The following is an 8,530-nucleotide window of genomic DNA, read 5'->3' on the forward strand; positions in this document are numbered from 1 at the left end:
GAACTAAAGGTAAGGTCATTAGACTTTGCTGATTAATTAATTTGGAGAAGGAAAAAAATACTGCAGCCTTGGACACGCGACTCGGCAGTCCGCAGTTGGTTTCACGCTGCTGATTCTACGTCTTTTTTAAAAGCTTGATTATCTTTAGTTGGGACAGCTATATATGCGACCGCCGCGGCCGGGATAAAGACGTGGGTTCGATCCCGGCCGAGGCGGTCGAATTTCGGTGGAGGCGAAATTCTAGAGGCGCGTGTACTGGGAGCCCGTCCCTCATATCCTGAGTCGCTTTGTGACGTTAAACCCCCATAAACCAAACCAAACCAAACCAGACACGAGTAATTCGTCATGCAGTGCTCTGGGATGAAAAAAAAAAAAAACTCCAAATATGCACGGGCGTGCTAGTCTGCGGCGCTTCGGTGATAAGTCCAGGATTAATTTTTATCGTAGATTCAGTTGCAGTTCATTGAAAGTTGGTTACTGTGAAACGTGCGGACCTATTCTGAATAATTTATACCTGGTTCATAACGATTTCAACACCCGGATGCAATACTGATGATGCGTACTCTAAGTGCGAGCGAATGATAGTGCTGTAAAAAACTGCTTCGTGCTAGTAGGGGCTGAATGAAAGTTGCGTTTGAGATACCCAAGCATGCGATTAGCTTTGTTTACGTTGTATGAGCGTTTTCCAGGAACGAGTAGACGTGCATGACGTGAGTGGCGAGGTACTTATATGACACGACTGCATCTAAAGTGTTACCGTCTATGTGATACTAGGTATGTTACTGGCTGAGCGGGAAATGTGGCCGAGTTTACATTTTTTATGCGAAGCATATTAACGTAGGTTTCGGGCCTTCGCGCGACGCCCGGCGGTGGCCACCATTGACCTTCAAGTGACCTTCAAGTAGGTCACGTGACATGACGTCACGTGATGACGTCACACCGGCTGCAGATGGGGCCTCATATCGCGCCGTCGGTCGCCTCCCGGCGGTGGCCACCATTGACCTTGAAGTGAGATCACATGATGTGACGTCACGTTATGACGTCACACCGGCTGCAGATGACAACAAGCCATCCGCCTGGCGGCTGAGGCCTTGAAGCGACAATGTGTCTTCACCAGACCTTAGTTTGCGAGGCTCCTAAGTAGGGCTCCCTTAGGCCTGCGTGCCGGGGGGTCCAAAAAGGAGTCTCATTTCGGTAGAAATAAACGTTTTGATGATGATGATGGGGCCTCATATCGCGCCGTCGGACGTCGCCCGGCGGAGGCCTCCGCGCTTCGGTTCGCGCCGTCGCGCGCGACGCGGCGGCGGCGCCACCATCGCTGCATCACGTGATATGTGACGTCACGCCAGGGATGAGGCGGCGCGCGCCCGCCGTCGCGTCGCGTGCCCGCAACCGCGCCAGCGTCTTCGCGCCGGGCGCGTATGCGGTCAAGATGCCTCCAAACGCTAAGGACATGCTTCGCATCCACTGGGCTTAACCTTGATAAGCCTCCAATTTTTTTATTCACTTTTAACGTTACACGCCAACAAGGCACTTACAAAGGCACTTTTCTAGCTATTTCATGAGTTTACGGGCCACGTTAAAGCTTTTGAGCGTGATGAGGAGAGGCTAGGCAAAATCTTTAAAAGCGTTTTGAAATGCTAGACTCCTCGTCTGGCCCCTTAACCTCATGAAACCATTTACTTTCCGAGCCATCCAAATAAGATTTTCATATATGGCAGTACGTGCACGCTGAAATTGTCGATTACGACATATTACGACGACAGCGACGCAACTTACCGGGAGAAAGTTGTATGTAAAGCTATCGCTGCTTACTGAATTTGGATGAGGAATGGTGGCCAACAGTTTGTTGCGGATATTGAGTACGATAACATGTTTTGTATGAAACGTTCTCATAAGAACCTCGATGCTCGTCTCTGAAGACTGGCTGCTGACGAAGGGATAAAAGCTTGTGCGACTGAAGTGCTCCTCTTAAAAAAAAAAAAAAAAGAATCGAAATGATTTCCGCTCATCTCTTCGTAGGAAATTTCCACACGAGATATAACGCAAGCAGTTATTGCGTGTCTCCAAAGCCCAACTCGCTGGCAACACCTGATTCGTATGAGACATCGATCTACAGCGAGGAGGAAGCGTAGAATCAGAACGATCTCAACTCCGTGTGGAAAGGCAAATTCGCATTATAAATCCGGACGTTTCGAACAATGCTGTCGTATCTGTCAGTGCGTTGCTTCCGAACAGTGTACTATACTGCGACCCTGTGTTTGGGCATTCACAGGCAGGGGAGTGCAGTCGTCTCTGTCGTGACTAACAGACGTTGACATTATAAGCTAGTCTTTTCTCTGCTTTCGCACGAAATCCCCGACCTACACGAGTTTCTGAAGACTTACCGAACAATGTTCTCCAAAAACAACTGCAGGAGTGACAACTGCGTGAGTTACTATCATCTCGGAATTCGTTATGGTGTGCATGCTGAATGTTCCCTTTAACGTTGGAGTTACCTGTGCATTTTTAGGAATTGCTCCACGACTACCGCGGCCAGGTGGTGAATATCTTGAGGCTCCAGCTGCAAAAACGAAATAAAGAAAAAATTAATGGGCCACATCAAACACCTTAAGAGGGCCATGCGACAGCGGTGTGTTCTGGATCCATTGCGTGCGGATGGAAGTTGATGAAGACGGCGATATGCAAAGCACAGCGTGAGGGACTGGCAGACAGTTTACTTCCAGATTTTCTTCGCTCGATTAGGGCTGCCGTTTACTCTTCCCGTCCTCCTCGCCTTCGCCGATACCGTCAAAGGGCATGCCCATATGCTGGTGTGTCAGCTTCTTCACAACTATATTATTGAAACCGGGAGATTTTTGTGTTAACACTTCTTTTCCTTAACTTTTCTCTAAAAATTTATTTATTTATTATTATTACTCTTAAATTATTGATTTTCCTCATCTCTTTGTTTCCTTGAGTTCCATTCAAATCTGCTCCAAATATCTGAAAATTCGTTATTCACTTTCCCAGATTCCTCAAAAATTATTCATGAGCCGCTTGAGATAAGTCTGGATGGATCTTTCTCAAGTTTAGATGCGCACCAAACTCTGGCCAATCCCCCACCGTGGGTATCTGCCATTGCTTCACAGGCAACAAGGCAGTTGCACACGCGGGATGTTCGGTTGCGGCGATGACGTAGTTTCTAAGAAGCAACTGCAAAATATATTGAAATAATCAAACTTTAGGATACGGCACCCGACTGGCTCCCGTACATTGAAACCTTAAAACAATTAGAGAATTTTAGCCTTTCTTCGTTAGTCACAAGTTCGCTGGCGGTAATTGTGGAATTACTGCATACTGTTGACAATAAAACAAAAAAGTGGCGATGTCGTAGTAGTACAAAGCAGTGGCCAGTAACGCTGATCCCTTCGCACCGCCGCTGATTCAGAAGCAACTCGCGGCCATAAAGTTTTTTTTTTTTTTGCGACTCCCGCACACCCGACACTCGACACCCTCTGCTAAGCTTGCCCTCTCCGGTACCGATGTTGATACTGCCGTAAGTCTTTGCCGTAAGTCCGTAATCTGTTTGCCGTAAGCGTCACCGTGAGGGCATTATTGTCGCTATCGGACAGGCAACGCGCTATCACATATAACGATAGCATAAAATCAGACGTATTGGCTCGTTGTAGTGCACCAGCTCGTGTCGCTCAGCCCACTAGATAAAACACACTTCGTGGTGAAGCATTATAGTTCATATGCACAACATGCTGTAACGTGGGCGTCCCTAAGGCGCGGGTTCGATCCCGACCGCGGCGGCTAGAATTTCTTTGAAGGAGAAATTCCAGAGGCCCGTGTACTGTGCGATGTCAGTGCACGTTAAAGAACCCCAGGAGGTCGAAATTTCCGGAGCCTTCCACTATGGTATTCCTCATAGCCTTAGTCGCTTTGGGACGTTAAACCCCATAAACCTAACCAACCAACCAACCTTTAAGTACACACGAATTCCGACAAAAAGTAGTGGTCTTTTTATTTTGCCGTTTTTCCGTGCATCTGCTGTCTCCTCTTTTCTTTTCGTCTGTTCGCTTTATTGGAAGAGCGCAGACAACTGCTACATATTGTTGCATCAGTGAAGGGACCTCGACACAGCTGCTACATGTGCCAAGACGGCGCGACCTATTGTTTATCGCATTTGTCACGACAGTAGCTTCAGCGCGGTATAACCTTTTTATTCTTCGGTGGATAAAGTTTGCGTCTGGCAGAAGAAAAACAAACGATAAATCATGCCGAAGCCAAAGACGCAACCGAGAAAAAATTATGTTCTTGCTATTTCATCGCTTTGAAGCGTTTTGTCTGCTCGTGTTTTTAGGCAGAATTGTTAACATGTTTGTGCAGGTGTCAGGTTTTCGCGTCGTGGGCTCAGCGGGAACTTGGAGAGTCGAAAGAATACTTCATCAAACTTCTTGTGGTATGAGCCAGAAACGAAATGGGCGCTAAACCGATCCTTTTAGCGGCAAGCATCTTCGCGATGCACGTATGAACTGGAAAAGGGGGTATCTGTTGTTTCATCCAGCGTCTTCGCTTCGGCGGACGCGGTTGTTGCGCCGCGCATCTCTTCTTTCACTCTTTCCTCTTATCTTTTAACTCTCCTCTGTCTGCACGCGGCAGCGGTGGTGGCTCGGCTCGAGCCAATCTGCAGGCCCGTGCACTTTCCTTTTCATCCTTCTCTCAGTCGCAACAACAACAACATGCACGCGACGTGGAACTCTGGTGCTGTATAAACGACGACCAAAATAGAAGGTTAAACGCGGTCCGGCAGTCCGCGTTAGGCTAGAATAGCCGTTTTTGTCTGTGTTAAATATGTTCATTCCCCATATGGACGTCATGTATGTACACTGTTGTAAATATCTGTCTGTCTATTCCAACAAACTTCTCTTTTTTGTGGAAACTGAAAAAAAAAAGGTTTTTGAGGAAAGGAAATGGTGCAGTATCTGTTTCACATATCTCGGTAGACACCCGAACCGCGAGGGAAGGGATAAAAGAAGGACTGAGAGAAGAAAGGAAAGAAGAGGTGCCCCTACTGCTTCTTTTTTCTCTCTCCTGCAGCGCGGTAACTGGGCGTGTCAGGTTTCTCTCTGGGGCCAGCTTCTCTTGCCGTTCGTACGAGATGCAGTATTAAACCTTGTTCTTGTTAGACGATGCCATCGTCCTTTGCCGGAACCTGCCAATGCAGGTCAACGCTACCCTTGGGGCTAGCGTGCGACAGCGACGGGATGTCGCAGGCGAGCCCCATGTAACAACCGGTATAAGTCTACGCTTGGTACGTCTATGGGCTTACACCGAAGCGGCGAGCACCGCCGATCGGGCGAACCGCATCAGCTATCGGGAAAGATTCAGGGGGGGGGGGGGGGGTACTTCCCGGAAAGAAGTGCTCCCCCCCCCCCCCCCCTCCCGGTTCCGGAGTCCCTGGCTGCGCTCTAAAACACTACAATCAAAAAAGTGACTGCAGTCGCCAAAGACAAAAATTACGAGGAACTTTAGCGGCTAAAGTGGTGAAAGGCGAAAGCCTGAGTGCTGCATTCTGCTACGCGATTGTTCACTTCACATTCTGTTGGTGCATTAATTAACTGCAAATTAATGACGCTTTAGCTTCGCCTTTAGAAGTGGAACGCGACAGCCTGTTGTAGCGCTGCCAGGCGGTCCACGGAACGCCACCACCCGTTAGGCGCAATGCGTTGCCCTTTGAATGCAACGCTTTTTGAGGAAAGGTTCTGCGCCTTGCTCGTCGGTAAATTGGTTTTTGAGGAAAGCAAATGTATCCGTGTCTCATATCTCGGTGGCCACCAAAACCTCGCCGTAACGGGAAGGGAGGAAGATGGGAGTGAACGAAGACACCGTATTCACTAGACGCGCCTTTGTTCATTCCAAGCCATCGAGCTAGAAGTGGTAGCGTGCTCGTCTCGCACTCCGGAGACCGGGGTTCGATTCCCGAGCTCGGCCAATTTCCTACTCGGTTTTATTTATTTATCTTGTCTGACTAGGAAGGTTAATTAAGGTAATTGGTTAAGTAAGTCCCACTAACTTGGAGAATCACTTTACAATCCCTTTAATTGGTTGCATGGTTAGTAGCCAAAGTCAATTGGCCCAGTTTGAAATTCGCGCACTCCGACGTCACGACCAATTGGACCAATTGAAAAGCGTGACACTTTCTGTCGACAACTTCTGCTTACAACGATGAGGCATTAAAGGCTTCCGCCTTAATAAAAGCCGCACATGCGGGAAGCCCGCCACGCGACAAGCGGTTCGGGGATGGTGGTGGTGAAAAACATTTATGGGCAATTAAATTTTTACAGAAAGGGGATTGGGGTAGGACCCTATTGGCCCTTTCCCTTACAATACTAGGTGGAGCCCGTATTCCGGTGCCCTATTGGCAAGCAACGCCGCCCGCGTCCGTTGGCTCTTTAGGTCCTGACTGCCGAGCAGGTCCGCCTCCCAGTCCCCTCTGGTGGGGTTGAGGTTGGGGGGGATAGATGGATTTGATTGCCACGCCCAAACCATGTGGAAGGTGTCAGCCACCTCCCCACAGAACTGGCACGTGCCATCAAAGGATGTGTTGAAATGTTTAAGCACCGCCGGGCACAGTACAGTGTTAGTAAGAATTTTGATGAGGAGGCGCGATCCAGTCCCTTACAAGGGGCCGGGTAGCGCCGGTGCTCTTCCTTGTAATAATCGGTGATTTGTTTGAATGTAAGTGCCAGATTGTCGGATTGGGTGTACCCTTCCAAGGACAGGGAGATAGCGCGGGGAGAGAGTGCGCGGGCGGCCTGATCGGCCTGTTCGTTTCCCTGGAGTCCCTGGTGACCGGGGGCCCAAATCAGGTAGCGGCAGTGGATTGACCACAAGGCTTTCGCCAAGCACACTTTATAATTTCCAAAGTGCCTTCGGTAATTTTTTGTTTTGGTCGTACTGATTTCTCAGAAAACACGAGATACATTGCTCTAGAATTGTCATGTTGACGAGCACTCAACACATTTGCCTCGTTTATCAAAGCGTCTTGAGAAATCACCTCTGACATTTGTCATAGCTTTACGCCGAAGACCGGCCATGCATCTTCCCGCCTTGCAAGCAGCTGTTTATCTCTTTTTGAGGTAAAAAAGAGGCTGAATCATTCGCACCTGTCAAAAGTGAAAGTCAGAGGTGCAATTGAATTTCCTTTATTCGTTTCTTTGTATTTTGTTTTTGATATGTTTTGCCCGATATTCTTTTGGCAAGGCGAAAGTCACCAACGACTTTGTGTGTGTGTCATTTTCTGACGCGGAAGATCGCGCTGCACAACGCCTCGCCAACATAAAAGCGCCAGTAAGCGGTACAAAATTCTTGATCGGCGAAGATTTTGGCCTTACTCGCCACGAAGCGAAATGAGCCTTAATGCTGCTCTCTTCTTCATCGTCAACGTTTTCTTCGCGATGCATTCACCCGAAAAACTTACTGCTGCAGCGAGCGGTGAGGGTCACGTAAGTAAAACGCTTTTCTCGAAACGAGACAGTGAGGATTGAGATACTGAGCGGCGTGGCGTCACTTCACCCTCCTGTACTAATTGGTTGGTTTGGTTGGTTTATGGGGTTTAACGTCCCAAAGCGACTCAGGCTATGAGAGACGCCGTAGTGAAGGGCTCCGGAAATTTCGACCACCTGGGGTTCTTTAACGTGCACTGACATCGCACAGTACACGGGCCTCTAGAATTTCTCCTCCAAAGAAATTCAACCGCCGCGGCCGGGATCGAACCCGCGTCTTTCGGGTCAGCAGCCGAGCACCATAACTACTAAGCCACCGCGGCGGCCCTCCTGTACTAATGAGCGTAACATTATTTATTAGAAAACGGCAGCGACAGCCACTTTTTAATAATTTGCTTGCTTGGACCGTTTGTCGTATATTGAAAAATAATTAAAAAACGGCGCGCAAGCTGCGCAAAAAATAAACTAAAGCTGCAAACACTGCCTATAAACCATTATTTGATTGCAAGCCCTTGTCAGGTGTAGAGCGGGACAGCATATCATGCTGCAACGCAAATAACAAAGAAAGAGAGAGAGAAAACTCATGTACACGGGTATCTGCTTGTTGTATCCCTTGTTAAAACTGTGCGCTAAGTCATTAGATGACGAGAATCGGTGTTATTAGCGTGCGTGATTATGGTACTATGTAACAGTATGTAGGTACTGCGTTGACCATTCATTGTTCTTCTTATTTCTCTTAGAACATGGCACACACCCACATGGGGGAATGGGCCAAGGGGTAGTGGCGTAAACAAGGAATCGATGCATCTTCCTCCAAGAGACAAACAGTCATGCATATTAACTAATTATATGTAATATGAAGGAAGCCAACACTCAATGAAGCCAAGCAGTATAGGGGAATGTATCTTTCTTTGAAATTGTGGCGTTGATTTGTGGAAAGTTAATAGTGTAATTAGTTTATCGCTAAAAACGTCTGCCGCTACGGACAAGTATGACGCTGATGAACACTCCCAAGGTTAAGTTACATGCAACACAAA

The sequence above is a fragment of the Amblyomma mixtum genome, chromosome 7 (assembly GCF_055824585.1).
Source record: "Amblyomma mixtum isolate Tamu chromosome 7, ASM5582458v1, whole genome shotgun sequence".
Classification (NCBI taxonomy): Eukaryota; Metazoa; Arthropoda; class Arachnida; order Ixodida; family Ixodidae; genus Amblyomma; species Amblyomma mixtum.